Source organism: Lathamus discolor, chromosome 1, assembly GCF_037157495.1.
Source record: "Lathamus discolor isolate bLatDis1 chromosome 1, bLatDis1.hap1, whole genome shotgun sequence".
Classification (NCBI taxonomy): Eukaryota; Metazoa; Chordata; class Aves; order Psittaciformes; family Psittacidae; genus Lathamus; species Lathamus discolor.
The window spans coordinates 117,589,269-117,611,183 of NC_088884.1; the positions used below are offsets into that span (position 1 = coordinate 117,589,269).

At 44.0% G+C, this 21,915-nt stretch overlaps 1 protein-coding gene across 1 annotated transcript in view; it reads left to right on the forward strand.

The window, feature by feature from the left end:
• The first annotated feature begins 4,449 nt into the window (after positions 1 to 4,449).
• The window catches only part of FAM13A (family with sequence similarity 13 member A), a 156,651-nt gene continuing 139,185 nt past the window's right edge, over positions 4,450 to 21,915 (forward strand). Inside the window, exon 1 of the mRNA XM_065692196.1 lies at positions 4,450 to 4,491. The gene's annotated coding sequence lies outside the window, so the exon portion shown is untranslated. The remainder of the gene's footprint in view (positions 4,492 to 21,915) is intronic.

Below are 21,915 nucleotides of genomic sequence, written 5' to 3' on the forward strand. Positions count from 1 at the left end.
ATGCCTTCACACCATGCTGAAAGCTGAGAGCATCAGCATTAGAGTAACCTGAACCATTTTCCTCCCCAAAAAGAAATAAAGCTTTGTGCAAATAGTGCAAAAAAGCCTAAGGTAACAGACTATGGCAGTGAAGCACTTTGAAACAGCAGCGCTACAGGTATGGTATTCCGTGTGCCTGGCTACATCGAGAGGGCATGAGGACCCCACCTTGGTGTACTCTTTTCTGCAGCAAGGGGAGAGGAGTGGAACAGACACTGAGATAATGTGGTTGCATGGTGCCTCTGCTACCAGGGATGTGCTGCCTGGAGCCACCTTCCCAAAACCAGTTGTTTCCTTTGCTGTGTCTCTGTACTTGTGGTTGGCTACTAGAGTTTGGGCTACTTCAACTAACTGCCCAATGCTTTGGGCAGTCACGCAGGGTATTTTATTAATGAACTTTGCTGGATTCCTGGTCGTACAGTTCAAGTTCGTGCATGCCAGTGGCTGCCAAAGACTAGTCCCAAACCTAAACTGCCATGAGCAGGGTGTTTCCTTACAGTAGCTATGTTCATTCAGCTGTGTGCCACAGTTGGCAAGCTCTCTTAGTAGGCAGGAAAACTGGGGTGTCCTTTTCCCACTTCAGCCCTGTAGTCTTGCTATAGTAGGGAAAAAGCCTAGAGAGCTCCGACAGCACTGACCCAGCAGAAAAAAAGACCAGTGCAGAAAGTATTCTATCATCCTATCAACCCAGTGCACATTTTCCATCTGTCACAGATTTTATATCGTACAACATGGCAGTTTCAGGGATATAGCGCCTTCATATATAAAGAATAAGTCTGACTTCTTCATGCATTAGCTGATTTACTAAGGATGTGAGCTTTCCAAATAACAGCACAATATCCTGGGTATCTGCTTTGCTTCTTTAACCATCTAAAGAAACAGCCATGCCTTTAGGGATTCAAATGCCATGTAAACCGCTCTGTAGATGGTGGCAGTACTGTGAGTGGAAAACTTAAGATTCCTCGCCAAATTTCAAATTACTCCTTTGAGAACCATCAATGGCTAGTTTTGCTAGCCAATGTTTTATAAAATAGGCACTTTAATCTGCAACTGAGTATTTAGATAAATATGGCTTCATTTGTGAGAAGTGTAGGGTGCTCTTACCTCCTCTTGAGAGACTTGTGGATGCTTGGTATCTGCACAAAGAAAGCCACTCTTCTTGAGACCTATACCCAGTGTGAGAGTAGGTAACTCATTGTAGGCAACTCTGAGGAGTAATGACAGTCTGCACGCTTGGACCAACAGAAAGTTACTAGGGCAAATTAGGAAATGGTAATTGTATGGTATGCCCCATTGCTACTGGTATTTCAGCAGTGAGGGTACCACTGCTCGCATCGCAGAGCACCCTACTTCCTAAAATATCGTTCTTTGCACATACAAGGGTCATATTAAGTGGGATCAGCAGCTGAGGAGAGTGGGTACCAGCCTGCAAAGGAATTTGCCTTTGCTGTGTCATCTTAGCAATGAATTAACTTTGTTTAAAAAGAGAGAAAATGTTTTCTAATAGCATGCTGTGGACTGCGGCACAAGGAAGGGATTTGGGTCATTCATGCTGAGGTTCTGCCTTAATTCCATAATTCTGTTTATTTCTTTTCCTAATTAGAACCCTGCTCATGGCAGTGGTTTCTCCTCTAAATCCACTTATATAATACCCGAAAGACATAAGAAAGCTGAGCTGAGCTTTCTCATAGAAAGCTCATAACATAAAGAAAGACATAAGCGAGCTGAGCAGTTAAGGATGTGTTTCTCATGGGCTGGTGGAAAATACCCTGGTAGCTAGAGCACGACTGCTCAGCACCCGCCTTTTCCTCGGTGCCTGCTGGAAAATGGCTGGTGTGTAGGAATGGCTGCTGGGTTCTGCACACTCCCCACATGCCTGCTGAGCTGCGGACTGCTGGGCTGCATCACCTTGGGCTCAGGAAGGAGGAGAGATGAGGTCTGCCCACGAACCAGCAGAGGTGAGGCCATCCTCGGAGCTGCTGTTCCCATAATTTGGGAGCACCTCATGTTTCTTCCCTCACAATTGTGTCTCTTGCTTTTTTAAGGGCAGTTATTGAGCTATTAATTAATGAAACAAATTGCTTAGGTTTATTAAATCTTAAGCTAAGGGAAAAGCCTTTTGGGGAGATACTGGCTCCATGCACTGGGTTACTCACCCTTGCAAAATGCCTGGGCTTCCGTTAGGTTTTGGATTTGAGTGCCTGCTCTGTAGGCAGAGGCTGGTGGACAGGCTTCCCTGTTTTTTCCTTGCTACAGCAGAGAAGGAATGGGGAATAAATAGGGTTGACACTTGCTCAGGCCATATCCAAATGTCTCTCTGCACCCAATGTGACTGTATCTTTATGTATACCAGCTATTTAAAGGAGAAATGCTGGCTAAGAAAGCTGAGAGCCATATGGCCATATGCAGTTAAGGAAGAAGCTGTAATGAGATGAGTCCTACCAACTATCTTAGACAAATGCAAATGCAAATATGCTCCAATGTTGATTAATGATGTGAAATGTTCTTTATTACAGGTTTATCTCCTTGCTTTTACTAATGTGGCTTTGCATGCTTATACATTCCTCTGCTGGGAAAGTTTTCCTGGTACTAACCCTAACTTCCCTGTGTCACAGCTTGTGCTCCAGCAGGCTCCACCTCCTTTGTCCACCCATATTAAGCAGTGCTTTCTCTCCTCCCAAACTCACCCAACTTTTCCTGACGCTGAAGGACTGTTTGGAATAGCTCAATGATATTAATAACAAAATGCTATTAATGTATAGCAAGCAGTTGGTTGCTCACTCTCATCTGCTTTTCACTTTTTGGGTGTTGCTAACAACTGTTCTGCATTTCTTAACATGAGTTCCTGTGCTTTGGGGATATATCCTGAGATACCAAATTGAGTGCAAACAACACAGCCGGTACACGGCTTCTGCTCTCTGGAGTGGACACAGGTGAATAGCTTCTTCCCCATCTGCCACTCATCTCTCACACCTCCCTCTGCCCTTGCAATGCCAAAGCCAGGATCTCTGGCCTGTTCCCCCATGGCAGCACAGGTAGAGCAGAAAACAGTCACATTTCTCCACTGGATATTTTCCCAAGATGGTGTACTTCCCACAGGCACAGAGCTGCAGTAACCAGCTCATAATGTCCACTCCTTTGCTTGCAGAGAGAAAATCTGTCCCATTTCCTTTGTGCATTTTCTTTCTAGCCTGGCTCACATAGGCCAGAATAGCTACTGCAAACTAACTGACAGCACTTTAGAGACAGCCTGCAAAACTGAGGGCAATCCCTAAATGGTCCTAATCTCTGCTGAAACAGAAGCTGGAGCTTTTGTATAACCTGCCCCTAACAAAAAGGGAGCTATATGGTGTAGCTTACAGGGATTTTTCTATAGCCACACTTGTGGGTGTTGTGTCCAGCTTCAGCATAGTTGGTCCTTTCCATCTCCAGTGCAGGCAAAAAACCAAAAAGCAAAGGACTTCATTGAAGCCTCCCTCTACTGGGGCACACATCTCTCTTCTATTCATCCAGCACATGTAGTGGCACAGTGTACAGATTGCTCTTTCCTGACAGTCTGCTCTGATTACACAATTTTCTACCACTGCAAGGCATCTAACACCAGGTCCAGAAGAGCATTCATGTTTCTTTGTTTAGCATGTTTTGCTTGAATAAGTTATTTGGGTCTTTCAGCACTGTGGCTTATTTCTGTAGAAGGTCATATGCCTAATCCAAACCGAAAAACCCAACTACATGTCCAGATGCTACAGAGGGGAAAGAGATTTGGTTTCAGTGTCCCTGTCCAGGAACATATCATGTGCAACAAACAATGTGATTGGGAAAATCACCACAGCACAGAGCTTGCTTTGATAGTAAAAAGAAAAGAGGAAGAGATGAGCTGGTTCAAATGCTCCTTTTCCTGGGATGCTCCACACCTTTCTAGGTCAAAGAGTTACATTTTGTAAAGTTAAAACAATTCAGTTTGGCTTTCAAGAATCAGGTGATTGACATGTTTTCTGAAGTGCTGCATTGTGGATGAAACTGAGCAATAGCTCATTAGAAGTAAAATACCCATTTGGATGAAAAGCCTCTCAACAGCTTTCCTGTAAAACTTGTTCCTAACCAGTGGTCTTGGCAGATTGAGCCTTGCCATGGAGGACAGAGAGAATGGAGGCTCCCATGTTGCCACCTTATCAAGTACCAGGTGTACTGGTGGTGTGCATTAAGCTCAGAAGGCAGTAGAGGCTCTGCCAGGTGGGCACAAGCGCTCATCATTACTTAAGCTCAGTGAGCAGGAGGAGTTGGGGATGTGAGAGTTTAAAGGTGGTTGTTAAAGGTGTAGTGAGCTGTAATAGAGACCTGGGTGTAAGAGTGGACAAGGGTCCTTCTCAGGAGACATGGGAAAGTCTCTGGCAATGGTTTGGGAAGACTGTTCATCCTGCAGGACAGCTGAGGATTTCAGTGGAGCTGCAGGTAAGGTGTGACATTGAACTCTTGTGATTCTATTCAAGGTTGGTTCAAAAGTTTGTGAAACTTGAATTTTGCAAGTGGAAAGGATGAAAGGCCCAGGTTGAGAGGAGGGGTTCTGAGGTGGGGCACCGCACTACATGGAGTGCATAGTGTTATCAATGTATAACAAGGAAAAGGTGCACTTTCTGGGAGAGGCTTTGATTCTCTGTGCAGAAATGAAGTGGTTTGAGATGCTTTGCAAACCAAGAGTAAGAGCAAGCAGAGTTAGATCCAAAGAAAAAAATGATAGAAGAGCTAAAGATGCACTAGCTAGGGGAGCCCACAGAGTGCAGTGGCACAACTGTCTGGACTTACCAGGGAGGTGAGGAAAGCCTTCTAAGGTCAGGATTTCCCTCAGAGGTTTTATTGTTTCTCTCTCTTTTTCTTGCTAAGAGACAAATAGCTGCAAAAAGACATATGAAGTTCCTGGTAGATTGTTCACCTTAAGTTTATATTGGATTTAATGGGAGAAAAATGTGTTGACTGGGTTTTGATAGCTAGAAAGGGCAGATGTAGTTTGATTGGGTAACCTTCTAAAGTACTAGAGAAATATGACCTGAAAGCTTTTACATATATGAAAAGGTGTTGTCAACAGGCTCTTTTTTAGCATTAAGGCTTCAATAGAAGAATGAAAATGTGCTCTGGTAATTTGAATGTTCTTGGCAAATTATACGGGATTGCCACCTATCTTGAGACCTCTTTTAAACAGAGCTAAATCACGAATTCCTCTTTCTGGTAGCTCTCATCCTAGCTCTGCCTGACTTGTTTATTGGGGACCAAAAATTGCCTGCAGGTATACACAGCACACATTGATTTTAATGTCACACTAAGACACTGCACACGAACACCGTAATGGTTCTTGGGAGCAGCACTAGCCATGCTGTCACATGGATATTTAACTCTTTCTCACCTTGTGCTTTTGCAGCCTCCCTGTCTTGCGAGGGGGGGCAAGTGGATGGATATGAGGTTTAGCTCTCCAAGCTGCAAAGCTTACCTTGAAATTGTGCCTCTAGCATAATCCATGCAGCTATATGCTTTAGACCTGCAGGTATCTCTAAACCATTTCTTGCAGTGCAAATTAATATCTGACTGAAGAATCAATTGTAAAGCCACAAAAGACTGTTGGCAATAATTGTGTGCAGAATTTTGTCCTCCCCTGCTGTTAGTTATGGCATAGCATGGAAAAGCTGAGAAGAGTGAAGGTTTGTTTTGTTTTGGTTCTTTTCTCTGTAAGAGCAAAAGGGTTAGCTTCTAAGTGAAGCAAATAAAATCTCTTTCCATTCCTAACTTCTAATGAGCTGTCAAGCTTGATAGGAACCAAGAGGAAGTAACTAATCTTGGCAAGACTCTTGCACTGCAAAGCTAATTGTCCCCTCTGAAAAGTGTCTATACAGCTATGCAACACATGATGACCAAGTTTACGTCCTCCTTGATAAGCTGTTTCAGCAAACTACAGACTAAACTGTATTTCAAGCCCAGGGGAATCGGAAGTGTCACGTAAAGTAGAGCTTGCGTATTATAAAGAGTAAAACATGGCACAAACCACGACACCTGATAAATGTGCCTTTTGGCAAAGGAAATGCCTTCACCCTCCTGAATGCCAGCAACCATGGGTCAGGGCTGGCACGCTTGAAAGTCTGAGCTTTTCCTCCTCCCAGGATGACCTTTCTGGAGAATTTTCCAAATGGATGGCTCTGTCTCAAGGAAACCACTGAAACTCAAGGACAGTGTCTATCAATCACGACTGTGTAGGTCATGGTGATGTAGTGCTCACACACAGCCTCTTGCTCACAAGAGCAATGAATTTGCAGTAAAGAGGGCAAATATTGGCCCACAGTGTAGCTCTTGTATGTCTTGCTCTAGTAAGACCCCTTCTGTCACTAGCGTTACCTTTGCCTACTGACCCAGCAAGTGAATGGCTAGTCTCAGGACTGTGTCACTTGTATAAATTGCAAACAAAATGGCCAATACGGCAATTGTGAAGGCAGTTTTGATTCTTACGTACTTGGACACCGCTTCTACTGTAGGCTATCTCAAAGCCATCAAGCAATAAGGAATCTTGGGCACTGCTGTGTAGGTAAGTTTTGGCTGGTGATGTAGACACCTTAGTACTTGTCTTCTAAGCCTTGGCCTTAATGTCTGAAAGAGAAAGGCTCCTGAATCTTCTAATCATCTACCATATTTAGACAGTCTTTCCTTCCATGTCACTTGAACAAATGCCTGCACCCTCTGTTGCCTCCTGTCTAAGAGAATATTTTTCTCTAGATGTGCCAGTAGCAGGGGAGCCAGAAAATGCTGCAGTCGCACTGCAGGACATTTCAAAGCTTCTGTACTGAGCTCAGGCATTTTAACCCTACTGATTTCAACATGCAAAGTGCTCAAGTATGGTTTTGGTTGGGTTTGTTTTGGGTGTTGATTATTTTGGGGGCTTGTTTTTGTTTGTTGGCTTTTTTTTTTAAGCCATTCTGCTATTGATCAGCTCATGGCCAGGACAGCCATATAGAGTCCATAGTGAGACAATGCTGGCTGGCATTGAATAGTGTCAGTGCTAGAGTCTAGGAAATGTTGTCCAACTAAATTACTTGAGAGTGTTTCAGGCAAGACCAGTAAGCTCCAGCTCAGTCAGCTGTGTGCAGACATCAGTTAACATGTTTCTCTGGCATATATGGGACAGACAATCTGTTCAGGTGATGAGGATCACCTGATCACCTTCTGGTGATAGCACCTGCACATCTGCTCTTCATTAGGGTTTTCTATGTCTCAAAGGACGAAACCTTGCAGAAAATGGTTTATTCCAGAAGGTGAGCTCACTCGCCTCCCACAGACCTCTATAGGGAGAAAAGGCCTCCAGGTTGGGTCCCCAGTAAGTGGAGGCAGACAGCTTTTGCATTCCTTTGTTAAGCAGCCAAAATGAGCAGGGAACCTGTGCTAATTAAATGCATTAAATAATGCTGCTTCCTGGAAGAATTTGTAAATCAAAGCTTGTCTGTTGATCTGCTCAAGCATCAGCACCTTCCAGCCAAATCTGCAGTAGCATCACTAACAGACCTGTGACACCCCTCAGTGCTGCCTATGGCAGCTCACTGTCTCTGATCTTATGTAGGGACACTTTGCAGCATGCCCTCTGCAGAAGGGTCAATAAGGCACAGCATCTGCACCATTTCCTCCAGGCTGCCCTCAAGCAGTACATGCTTTGGTTACTCTTCAATGCCATCTCCACAGTCCTGTGATTAGTATTTGCAGCCTTATCTGGATCCCTAGGAAAGCAGGTAGCCAAGGCTTTTCCTGAGGGAGGGCAAGGAAGCCCACTGGAGCCAATATCCTGCCCAGGCCAGGTGGGATGTAACACTAATGCTCTCTTCTTCCTAGGATCACATGCTGGGGTTGTAGAGAATGGATTTGCTCTCTGCTTAATCCCACATCTAGAGTACCTTTTCAGGAAGACTCCACTCTGAAAGTCTTATCACCTCCTTCTGTCCCTGATTCCAAGACTTGATCAGATTTGAGAAATTCCTGAACTGTGGGAACTCCATGAGGATCTCTGGCACCAAAGCACAGAAGCATTGCTCAGCTGGGAGATTTTTACCTGGAAACAAAAGGAAGAGTTTTAATTTCCTTCTGAAAGCCAGGGGGAATCTGCATTTACCTATTCCCCAGCATCCTTTTTGTCTTTTAGTTCAGCCAGCCCCTGGACTGCAATCACCAGCACTCCAGGCATTGCAATCGACTCAGATGACTGCCCTGGAATGTAATGAGGCTACAGCGTATCAAGAATAATAATGCACATCATGCTCCTCAGCTGCACTGTGTTGCTCTTATACATGAGGACAGGGACTCTGGTTTATGTAGCTTGCTCTAAAGAGACATATTGGGTATGACTGATGTTGAACTTGAAAACAAAAAATACCCATAGCTGTTAAATGTACATGGAAAATTTACCTCTTTCTTCCTGTTCTGATCAATAGGCTGTCCACAAATGCATCTGCAGCTTCTCATGTTGGTGTTCAGTTGATTAAAGATCTGTGTCTGAAGCAACCCCCAAGGGCCATATTATCAGCTGGAGTTAATGAACATAGTGCTATTGACTGCAACAAAGCCATCAGTCACTTTATAGTGGATGATGAATTGACTTTAATTCTGAATAACTCCATACACTAATGCACCTAAGACCCAAGTTTGACTTGCACAGCCACTGTGTAGATGCTGAGACTGAGCTTTGCATGTTCTGGGAGAGAACTGTTGCACTTTGAGACTGAGCCCTTGTTAGAAAATTGGTGTTCAAAGTCCATAGAGCCCATTTTATTGACCTTTCTTGCACCTCCCAACCCTCAGTCATTTTGCTTCATTGTTCTGTTTCATTCCAGTCCTTGTGAATTGGGTCTGTAGACCCAGAAGGGTAGGGAAACCTCAGCCCCAAGCTGTACAGTGCCTGGTATGAAGGGGCTCTGCCCCCTGAATGAGCTTGTTCTCTTGCCTGAACATGGAGCCATCTGTGAGAAGCTGACAGGGCTGTTGGTGCTACTCAGAGGGGCATTTGGTCCCTCCACTGAAGTGCCCTTGGTTTGTTATTCACTTGTCATAATGTTTCTGTTCAGGAGTGACTGGGGTGGTTGGTTGTTTTCTGTAGCTATTTCCACATCTGGATGTGATCCTTACAGCCACAGCTGGCAGAGCCAGGCCCTGGCCCCCGAGTTCCCTCTGATCCCTGAAGCTTCCTGTTGGTCTGCTTCCTCTCCATATGCAGAGCCTGAAAGCGTTACTGTGGACACGTGGCTGTTCCATGCAGGCCTGTTGTTTCCCCTCTGCTCTGGGAAAGGCTGCAGTCTTGTGCCTGCTTAACATGTGCTCTTCTTTCTGTAAGTCTGGTCCAACACGGTGGTCTCTACCAGGAACCCATAGGAAACATCTTGTAACTACCATACGCTGCGTTACTAACAATGCTAAACATAAGGTTCAGAGTGTTGCTGATGACCATAAAATGAACTTTTAATCCCTTTCCCATTAATGTATTAGCTTAGTTTTTCTGCTGGCAGTGCTCTCCTGTGGGTGAGCACATTGCATTGCCAGGGGAGCTGAGAGGGCAGCTCCTTCTCTTCACCAGGTGTCATTAGGGGGCTTATGCACACTGCTGTAGTGAAAGTCAGTGGTGATGGGCATTTGGCATCCCAGATTTTGTGGGTCTGTTCAAGCAGAGATGGTTTGGGAGCAGAAACCATCTGCAAATTCAAGCTTCTCTTTGAGGATGTTCCTGAGAGATAATGGTGATCACTAGCGTAATAACTAATAACAGCTTGAGACAGCTGGACTGATTTAAAAAAAGCCCAGTTGTGGAGATGGGGCTGGCATAACCTGTGTAGTCACCTGAAACAGATGGGGGAGTGGTGGAAATATTCAGTTTTCACTACTGTGGGTTTTGTCTCTGTGAATGCAACACAACTGAGAGTTGCTAAATCTCCCATCTTGTCTCCTGGGTACTTCTTACAACTTGAGTGATAAAGAACAGCAAGATCTAATGGCATCCCGAAGCCCTGAGGGGACAAGATCTCAAGATCTAAGTGTTTAAGCAGTCAGCGGGTTTACACATGTGGAAGCAAGAGGTAGTAAAGAGCTCAACATCAGACAAAGTAATCCTTATTAAAATGGCAAGTGTTTCTTCCTTGATTCTTTCAGTATCTCCTACTTTCAGTCTATAATGCACTGATTTCTAAAACCTTTTTGTCTTACTGAGGCTCCCCAGCTTGTTGCAGAGGAAGTGGCTGTGTTCCATGATGGTATGTGAAGAGTATGTCTCGTGGCTGAGTTATATCGCCACTATGCAGCAAATATTACTTTATCAATGTCCTTTTTTTGCAGTTTGCCTTTATGAGAAGCAAAAAGTCCACTGCTGGCTTAGCTCTAAGCAGTACCTTCAATACACCAGAAATCTACTGGATAACTGCTCCTTATGCTATACAAGGAAACATGTAGAAATAATTAGATGAATAAGCATATGTTGATTTAAGGTGCTAGTAGCATTTCTTTAACATCCTCAGATGCATCCAGATTCAGGGGAAAATTATGAGAACAGCTGGAAATTCAGTGAGTTTTGACAGGTTTTTTCTTCTTTTTCAGCTTGTCCATTAAAAATACAACTGAAAACTGCCAGTTTAATGTTATTACTGTTGGATTTAAAGCATAAGTTATGATGGTATCTTCTGCACCATGCCATGCAGTGAATTAATGAAGTTATCTCAGTACTTTGGTACCTAGTCAGATTCTCATTTGCTGAATTTTTCTAAAGAGTGTCTTGCAGTGAACCTGAACTATTAAAGTAGTAATTTTAGGGAGGGCTGAAGTAACAGCAAGCCCATCATTTTCACCAAGCACAATTTCACTATATTTGAAACTGAGGGCTCAGACAACTGCGTTTAGATTAATTTGTAACACAGTTCTTTCTGGTAGATTGGGCCTGGAAAGACCAGAAATGGGTACAAGAGTGGTGACCCAGAACATCTGTTTGGTATTTATATCCTTCAAATCACTGCAAAATCCTTGTCTTTTTGAAGTAACTGGCAAGACAGCCACTGATAACGGATTTTTTTTTTTCCCCTCTTGGTAAGCATGTTGTCTTTCCCTCTAAATTTCCATCAGAAACAAGTCTGCACTAAAATAAGGCCCAGCTGAAAACCAGGATACTTTGCAAGTGGCTTCCTGCAGGGACAGTTTTGAGGTGACTGTCCTGCTGTGTCTGCAGGATGAGCCAGTGGGGAGCGGCACATCACCTGGTTAACACATTCCTGCAGCAGTGGGCTAGCCTGCAGGAAGCCTTTGGCACAAGTTCAGAACAGCTCTTGGGGTCCAGAAGAAAAAGCCATTACTGAGGACCTTGAGGGTTTGTCAGGCAGCTCCATGTCCAGCACAGAGCTTAGAGTGGGATGACAGCTCTGGGCGATAATTAAGTTGTCATTTTGGTGGCCAGGTGTATTGCAAAGTGCTCATCTTTAGATGTGTCGTGCACACATCCCCTCTTGCTGGTGGGACGCATTTTTTACTTGGGAAGGCTATCCCCTCTGATATTCTTCACTGTAGCATCCAGGACAGCACCTGGTTGGTCCCTGGTGAATCTTCCCTCTTGATGTAAATTTCTCAAAACATGCTTATAAGCCATTAGGTATAAAGGTGCTACTTGTCCTGCGTTGTTTCTGACAAAGTGAATTTGTGTCCCTGGCTAAAACATGCACTGCTAAGCTAACTGGGACCAATACTTATGGATTAGCCCTAACTTCAGCTTTGCCCCCCATGCCTACACAGGCAGACATGTCTGTATGCATCAATCGTTTCCATGGGGAGAGCATCCTTCAGATTACACAGGCCTCCTTCCTGTTTGGACAAATCTTCCACAGGGCAGTGAAAGAAGCTGTGTCTAGAGGATATAAATAGACAACCTTTCTGAATGAAAACATGTCTGTCATCTTTAAAACAACAACAGTGAGCCACAGCCCAGGGATATGTGTGACAGATGCCCTGAAATAGATACCACAGGAGCCATCTATCAGCACTGCCTGTCCACTGTTCTATCTGAAGTGTCTTTGAAACTAGACAAAATATTTCACTCTGATAGAAGAACCCTGAGCGAAATTAAAATTCTCTTGTGATTTGAATCAGATATATTTTTGTTACAAGTAGAGCTCGGACCTCATCTTGTGATCACCAAATCTGACTCTTCAATCCTTCCTGACAGTTTAGGTTGGTTTTCTATTGACAAGGTTTTCTTAAATCTTCTTGCAAGTTTCCAAGCAATACTCGTTTGATGTTTCTGCTTTTGGGAAGGTATGCCATAAACCTTCAGCATTCATTGTAATAGGATGTATGTGCACTTTGATTCTATGATCTATAATATACTTTTAGGTTGGAAAAGACCCTTAAGATCATAAAGTCCAGCCATAAACTGCCAAGTCTACCACTAAACCATGAAGATGTTAGAATTAGGGACTGAACCAAAAGGACACGACTGGCATATGGCTGAGATGAGTTTGAAGATAGTCATTAAAGTCTGTCAAATACTAATACACAGTTCTTTTCCACAGAAACCTTCCTTGCTTTCTCTCCTGTGATTCTGGGCAGCTTAATCAGTCTAAGACTTCCTCTGAATAATGAGGAAGGGGCAGCAAATCTCCTAGGGCTGCAGAAAGCTGACAGACCTGGAGAGCTTGGTCTTTGATTCACAAACAGAGGCAATACTTCTAAGACCACTGGGCTTCACAGCATCTTGGTGCTCATACAATTCAGCCTTTGCAAGAGGAACCATCAGTACGTCAGGGGCTTCACTAGCATTTCCGGCAAGTTTAAAATGTACTTGCTGCTCTTGTGGCAGAAGAGGAATCTCTACCCACAACTGGACTTCATGACCATGACTCTCTAGGTCTGGCAGTTCAGTTTTCAATCAACTAACCATTTATGTAACCCATACTCATCAGCTTGTCTATGAGGTTGTTATGGGAAACAGTTGAAAACGTACTAAAGTCTACTGAAATAAACAATACCCAGTGCTTTCCTCTCATCTACCAAACCCATTATTTCATCATTATCAGGTTGGTCAGGCATGCTTGTCGCTTAATAAATCCATACTGACTACTCGCTCATCTTGTCCTTTATGTGTTTAGAAATTGTTTCCAGGTTTATTTCTGAGATATCCTTCCCAGGGAGGATAGTGAGGGACCAGCTTGTACTTCCCCAGATCCCCTTTCTTACCGCTCTTGAAGGCAGAAGTAATGCTTCCTTTCCTCCCATGCTTAGAAACCTCCACCAAGGATCAGGACCTTCCAAAGACCAGCAAGAGTGGCCCCACAGTGCTACCTGATAGCTCCCTCAGCACTTGTGGGTGCCTCCCACCATAGTCCATGGACTTAATGTAAATTAAATTTGTTTAAATGTTCCCTAACCTGAATCTCCTCCACCAAGGGTAAGTCTTCCTTTTTCCAGAGTTTTCCCAATGCTCTTGGGGGCATCTTGAATTACTTAAGGACAGTCTTACCATTCAAGACGAGACAAGGATGACTTTGCATACCTTAGCCTCTTCTGTGTCCTTTGTCACTGAGTCCCCTTGCTAAAAGATGTTCCCAAATGAGATCCCTCCTGTAGGCTTATTTTTAAGAAAGCTTGTAGAGTAACCCCATGAATATCACTCTAGCAATTTGTATTGTCTGTACAACCATTGTGGTCAATGGCTCAATATCCAGTTGGAGACCAGTAACGAGTGGTGTCCCTCAGGGACTGGTGTTGGGACCAGTCTTGTTCAACATCTTTGTTGGTGACATGGACAGTGGGATTGAGTGCGCCCTCAGCAAGTTTGCCAATGACACCAAGCTGTGTGGTTCGGTTGATACGCTGGAGGGAAGGGATGCCATCCAGAGGGACCTTGACACGCTTGTGAGGTGGGCTGATGCCAATCTTATGAAGTTCAACCATGCCAAGTGCGAGGTCCTACAGCTGGGTCAGAGTAAGCCCAGGCACAGCTACAGGTTGGGCAGAGAAGAGATTCAGAGCAGCCCTGCAGAGAAGGACTTGGGGGTGCTGGTCAATGAGAAAATGAACATGAGCAGGCTGCAGTGTGTGCTGGCAGCCCAGAAAGCCAACCGTATCCTGGGCCGCATCAAAAGAAGCGTGACCAGCAGGTCAAAGGCGGTGATCCTGCCCCTCTACTCTGCTCTTGTGAGACCTCACCTGGAGTATTGTGTGCAGTTCTGGTGTCCTCAACATAAAAAGGACATGGAACTGCTGGAGCAAGTCCAGAGGAGGCCACGAGGATGAGCAGGGGACTGGAGCACCTCCCGTATGAAGACAGCCTGAGAAAGTTGGGGCTGCTCAGCCTGGAGAAGAGAAGGCTGCGTGGGGACCTCATAGTAGCCTTCCAGTATCTGAAGGGGGGCTGTAAGGGTGATGGGGAGGGACCGTTCGTTAGGGACTGTAGTGATAGGGGGTAATGGGTTCAAACTTAATCAGGGGAAGTTTAGATTGGATACAAGGAGGAAGTTCTTTACTGTAAGGGTGGTGAGGCACTGGAATGGGTTGTCCAAGGAAGCTGGGAATGCTCCATCCCTGGCTGTGTTCAAGGCCAGGTTGGACAGAGCCTTGGATGACATTGTTTAGTGTGAGGTGTCCCTGCCCATGGCAGGGGGGTTGGAACTGGATGATCTTAAGGCCCTTTCCAACCCTAACTGTTCTATGATTTTATAATTCTACAGCTGTTGGGCAGCAATACAGCAATGCACATGAATTATCCCTTTGCTGTCAACAGCATTACTCATGTGCTCATGTACTCAAAGTTAAGCACATATTTAAAAGCTTTGGGAAATGGGCCTTTAATTTCCATCAATGTGAAATGCTTGAAACACAATCTGCTGCTATTTAAATCTTGTCTAGACATCTACAGAGTACAGAATTGTACACATTCAAAGACTAATTTAAAGAATTGCTGCTAGAAAGGCAAATGATAGAAAATATGAGAACGGCTAAGAGTGATGATTCTAAGGAGAACTAGGATATGGACCAGACTAATGTTCTCTTGCTTGGTACGTGTTCTGCAAAGCTGGATGTGTTTGTCTGGATACATTTGAAAAAGGGCTGTATAAAGCCTGGAACAGATCTTGAAATGCAGAAGATTTAAGATACACAGAAAAAACTTAAATTCACCTCGGCTCTGAGCACTTCTTTTCCACAGATAAGGACTTGCTTTCCATATGCATGCTGACACTTTCAGCTACAGAAATTCAAGTCTTGGTTTTACGGGGCCTCAGATGTTTTTCTCTAAGCCTGGTAACACAAAGCGTGCTCGTAAGTGTCTTGATTAGTGTGCCAGTCCAGCATCCTCAGAGATACTTCTCTGTGTATTTTTGTCCATTCCTTCATTAGCCTCTTTGCAAGGAAACGTGGCTCTTGATGATAATGACACCTTTGTACACGGCAGAAAAGGAGTTTAGCTGGTTCCTGTAAATATGACTGATTGGGGAGTCAGAAATTAGTGTTTTCAACTTTGTGGTACTGCTGATGTAATTTCATTTCTCAGGGTGGAAGACTTGCCTTTGTAAACTGTTACCAGCAAGAGCTGTGTCTTTGCACAGTCTCTGCCCCACTGGGAACCACAGCTTTTGCCTCATCTGCTACTTTGAGAGTAGTAACAGACAATTATTGTAACAGAAACAAGATCACAAGTCCACATTCTGATAAGCAACAGAGCAGCTACCATGTGCCAAGAGGGTAAGTAGTGCTAGCTTCTGAGAACAGCACTTCCCAAGAGATTATAGAGATGACAGCCTGACCACAAGTTGTTAAGGGCTCTCTTGTAAAACTGAGACATCAGTTTGACTTAGATTAGCTCTGCCAGATTCTGACCTGGCAGTTTGCATAATTCTTCCTGAAATTATCTTTGAAGTCTCAGTGAGAATTGGTGTAACAAGGCTCTTTGCTACTTAGCATCAGTTTCCTATCTTCTGTCTCCTCTCTGGAGCAGGTCTCTGGGCACATGCAAAACAGCAAATGCACTGAGGTCAAACACAACCTGACACACAAATGCACTGGGTTTCTTTGCAAGTGTTCTGAGGTTTCTTGAGATGAGGAATATTAGGAAAATATAAGCATTTAATATTGTTCATCTAGTATACTTGACTAATGCATTAGCAGAGCTCTCAATAGCACCATCTACTGCCTTCAGGATAGTAGGATACAAGTTCTGCATTATAAATATTGGAGATGACTAGTGGAATGAGAAGAGAGAATCTAAAGAGGTTGCTTTCCTCACCTCCTGGCACCAGTGGCGCTGGAGAGCCACTGCATCCTTCTGGTTCACAACGCAAATATCTCTGGAAGCGCTATGGCAAATCTGTCAGTGCTTTGCAGATCTGTTTTCAAGATATTGGGGACTTCTTTCCAGATGCATGTCACCAAAGCATCCTATCTGAATTAGTAAAAAATACCAGGAATACTATTTTTTCCAGCCCTTTGCCAAGTCTTCTCCACTTGCCCCTGTCTGTCTTTAGGCTTGTCATCACCTTCTCCATGAACAATCCACTGCATCTGCCTCTCTGCAAGGCATTACAATGTGATTTCCTTTCTTTCCTCACCAAGATAGATGCTGTGGATGCTCCTGAACCTTCCTTTGGAGACTAAGCTAGGCAAGGGAACACAGATGAAGAGACATGCATATGGCTGACCCAAACTAAAATCATGACCTGATATAGGCCATTGTGGGTTTTACTAACCATACAATGCACATATTTAAACGAGACCATAATAGTGCACTATCTGAACAGCTGCCTGAGTATTAGGGATAACAAAGTCCCTGTCTTTTGGACAGGTCAGATTAATGGTGGTCTGCATATGATGCAATCTTTAACTTCTTTTCCTCTCCTGGGATACCATAAGTCTTTGGACATCTTGGCTCTGCAGAGCCATAATCCATTGTGTAGTCTGTGAAGAAAGAGCTCTATCCCAAAGTGAGTGTTACAGAGGTTCCTGGATGCTCCAGCCCTACCCCTGTGATTTAATTATGGAAAACAACCACCTTATTAGCCACTCCCTCTTGTCAAAAGGAACAAATTTATCTTGTTCCTTTTGTTGAGCCTTTTTGTGTGGTTCCAGGACAGGATGTCTCACTTAGAAATCTAGGGGGTCTTTTAAGAGCAATTAAATTTCTCATGCTGTTGCCAGTTGCTCTCCAGCATTCACAGAGTCACTGCTATGCCCCAGGGAACTGAGAGGGGGAAAAAAATCATAAGCAAGGAAACAGAATAATCAGAACTGGCCAGCATCAATGTGGGAATAAGGAGTACCAGGGAAAAAAACAGTAGTTTCCAGTACTGCAGAGCCAAGGCCAACTGGGATATGGACATAGATTTTAAGGGGGAGTCTCTAGTATCTCCAAATGGGGGAACCATGCTTAGCAACCACACAGGAGGGCATGAAAAATACCTCAGCCCACTGTAGGTATTTAATGTCTCTGGGGATTCTCATCATCTCCAGACCCTGGCAGAAAACAACTGGTTCAGCAGTGACTGCGGTTAGGGAGCAAGTGCTGGGATGGGATGAACAGAGAGGTTGTGCCATCACGCTCCTCTGGCTGAATCTTTTGCAGCAAGTAAGCCAGCCTGATAGGCTGGCATAATGCTTAGGATCAGACACTTAGCCAAAAAAATCAAAATGTTCTTTGTGATAAATTACCATGTGACTCTGGAGAAAAATATAGTGTGATCATGCCATTAAGGGCTGTATAATGGTGCATTTGCCCTTGTAGTCAAGCTAAAGCTGTACAGACAGCCCTCGTTATAGCTCCTCCCCAGTTCTGAGTGTTTGGCTATTTAGATTAAATAGTGCTCTTTTGCTGCAGAATTTGGGGTTCTATAAATTTATGCCATGAGAAAGTGACAGCAGTTTAAAAGATCTGCTCAACAGAAAAGTAAAAATGAAAAAACAAATCCAACAAAAAAATCCACAAACAAACAGCTGAACATATCAATAGTGCCTGGATTTGAAGATTAGATATCTTCATAGCTAATACCAAACAGGAAAAAAAATTAAATCGAAGTGTTTACAAGACATTCAGGACCATGTCTGAATATTAATTATGGAGCTCACTTAAAAACTGAGATGCTTCCATGAGATGCTTCTACTGTCTTAATTGTAGTAATGGTCTCATGGGGAAGTAATGATGCTGTGAACAAGCACCTTAGTCCTTGGGAAGGTCAATTAAGCGGCTAACCCATGATTCAACATTGCTAAAACATTGACAAGTGCTTGTGGAGTATTTCAGCACTGCTAATCACTGCGGAAGCACTTAGGCATTCACTGCAGGCAACAGGAGGCAATTTTGCTATTGACTAGTTCATGGGCTTAGCGACTTCACCTCCCTTGTTTCCCCATGCTACAACTCCCTTTCTCCCCATCAGTATGCACAGTATATTTTTCAGTTCAGTGACTTTCTCCAGCCCCCATGCTGCTGTCTTGCCAGGCCATTAATCATAACTGCATTTAATTGGAATTCTTCTGGGACCTGTTAGCCTTTGTGCCATTAATTTGGCTGCCCACGAATCAAGGTGGCTTGGAAAAGGGGATTTCCCTCTCTGGCCCTGAGCTGGCGAAGCACTGGTGCCCCTCTCCTCAGAAGATGTGCTTACAGTGCCTGATGGGTGCCTGTTTCTATCTATTGCCAACCTCTGTAAAAATCAACAGCAAAGATCAGCCTGGTTAGTGCAAGGCCAACTCCAGGCTCCTTTTTCATACTTCTGCAGAGGTGAAAACGTCTCCAGCCCATTGTCAATGATACGTAAGTTTTCTTTGAGACTCCCTGTACTGATAGTAAGGAAGGACCTCTTCTCCGCCCCATTCAAAATAGTAGGAAAGAAGGATGTTGTTTGGGTAGGAGGAGAATAGAGAGTGGGTTGGGCAAGCCCATGAGATTGGACAGATGACATGCACCATCGTGGGCTGTGTTCTGTAATCCAGTGTGAAAGCAATTACCAGCAAGTACTAGCAGCAGACAATGAGTTAGAGACCTGTGAAAATAACCTTGTTTCTGCTTTCTCCTCTTCCAAATCTTCACCTTCCCCTAACAGGACTCCTCAAGGCAGATACCAAGGAGCTGTGTAGCAGTGAGGTCCTTCAGCAAGTAGTGAATGTCACTGCTGCATCCTTATGGTGGTTATCATATACGTCTGTATGGTGTGTTGGCTTTTTAGTGTTGGTTTAGTATTCACAGTGCTGAAGCTGTGGTGTTATATGCACCCACCAGGGTACTTGAATTCACACTTTTAGGAGCAGAATTCTTTGGAGAATCTAAACTCCCCTGCAGTTCCATCTCTGTCTTCAAAAATTGGCCCAGTACCACCAACAATGGGTATCCTTTGAGAACTCAGTACTGAGTTGAAATTCCTGTTCAACTCCCCATGGTTGTGTGGTGTTCTGGGTGGGTGATGAGCAGCAGTAGTTGCCTTCTGCGGAGCCACAGCCATGTGTGGCCACTGCTTTGGGTGTTCACAGGGCATATTCCCTTCTCCTGAGTTGCAAATGAAGCATATAGAGGTCTTGCTAGAAGGACACTGCAGGATCTGTCAATAGCTTCACTATGAAATGGGGAGTGTGCTCCTTTCCTGTCATGGTGAATACAACTATACAGTGAAAATGGGCTTTATAGTTGCAGTGCCCAAAGCTGACAATTGTACATCTACATCCAAGATACACTATTTGTGCTGACCTTGGCTGGTGCCTGTATGACCCTCAATACACTTCTGGGCTGTGAAACATAAACAGAATTATCTGTGCATGGAGATTTTCTGTCTCCACTGAGGACAGGCACAGCAAGTGGTAACAACCCCCATTGCTTTATGTTCTCTTTTATAGGCAAGGGTGCTGCAACTCCAAATCATTAGGCACTGTGTGGGAGTGATACAGTAAAAGTGACCTTACAGCCTCTTCGAGCTAGTACAGACACTAAATCAGTTGGCAACTACACCAGGAAAAGAAGGCTGTGGGGGGGAAAAGCCTAAGGGTAAATCAGAGCAATGAGTCACATCAGACTCAGACCTGTGCACGTCCATTTTCTATTCAGCCAGTCTCTGACAAGCGGAGATGCACTGGGGGAGAGCTGCTGCCTCCACTGCTTCCCACAAGAATTCCTGGGCATGAAGAATTCTCTTTCATTCTGTAGCAGGAAGCACACTCTCTCTGTGTGTGTGTGTGTATATGTGCACACTGGTATGCCTTTTTTGACTAGCTGACATAGCAAAAAAGCTGGGTTGCAACCCAGAATTATGCACTCTACTTGGACCTCCTCAGCTGTGGGCAGTATGAGATCATGAAATTAGTCTGAAATCTGTGGCTGAGCACCCCCTGAGCATCTTCCTGAAAATCAAGCTTTTTAAAAACTGCATGAAAGAGCTGCATCCTGTGCAAACTCAAGCTTGTTGAGCTGCGTTTCCAAGACCCTTGTAGGGTGGCAAAAATGTGGAAGACTTGTCCAAGGATCCACCTTCTCCAGAAAGAAAATTTGTTATTCTAGGTGCCTATGATATTCAGAACCCTATGTGACTCACAGATGAGTGAGCAGGCAAGTAGAAGCGAAGGATTTTGCTGCAGTGCATGAAACTTATTTTTTTTCTGAAACAGAATAATCTTGTAATGAAATCATTGACAAACAGACTCTTCAATCCCATTTTTTCTCCGCTTGGAAAAGAATTACTTTTCAAATAATTACATGGTTTCTGCTATAGCTTGGGTTCCTGAAATACCTCCCGGTTTGTCTGATTCAACCCTTGTCTGATTTATTGAAAGCAATAATTTTAATATTATTTATTATTTTACCCTTTAATTAAGCTTTATTCCATTTAGAGCTTGTGCATTGCAAAGTCACGTTTGAGTTTTCTACAGTTTACATTGTTGCAGAACTCCTTGCTCTGGCCTGGCTGCTCTCCCAGTCATCCTTCATTTGTCTGTCTTGTCAGTGGTTTTTGGCACTGAAGAAACAAAGAGGCAAGGCCATTACCCAAGGGGTTTACAGTCCAAGCAGATGTTAGCACCCGGGCTTCTAGAAAATTTCCAGATGGACTACTTTTCAGTGGAAAACAGCTTCTTGATTAAGTGAGCATGTTTGTGGAACGTGTCTGTTCCCCATGAATAAGTTCTCTTTTGCTGAAAAAGGGGAAGTCCCAAACCCAGGGAAAAAAAAGTATTTAGAAACTCAGTTCCTGTAAAGCAGTGTGACCTGGGGTTGTCATGTCATGTGTCTTTCCTTACTGAGCCTCCCCTTGGACCATAGACAGGAAAAAATCCAATGGGTCCCTAGTGCTGCTTCCTGCTGTATCGGCATCCCCCACTACACAGCCCACCTTTCAGACTAGGCAGGCTTCTTGCCTTTACTCCTCCATCCAAAAAGCTGCTCCAGAACTTCACTAGGTTTTAAATACTTTTATTGTTTCTAGCCTAAAATTATTCACTAGCCATATATGCCAGTTTAGCTTCTTGCTGATGTTATTCCATACATTACAGCTCTCTCTCTCTCTCTCTCTCTGGTGTATTGTGCCAGTAAGCAATCATGTTTGATTTCATTCTTCATTTTGCAACATCAAACTGAATTTTCTCCTCCCTAATTCATCCTGCTAGCTCTTTTCTGCACTTGTCTTCACTTAAATTAATCTTTTCATGAAGCAGGACTGAACCCAGTAATGCAGCTGACGCTTATGCCTGTGCCTTAAACAGCAGACTTGATATCATTTTGGTTCAGCTGAAAATACACTCCACACAATCCTAAGATTTTCACTAGGGTTCCTTATCATATAACAGCCAAAGCACATCTTCGACTTCCAGCTAAGGCAACTGATAGGAGCAGGAGTCATCTGGCCAACAACAAGAAATCAAATGTGG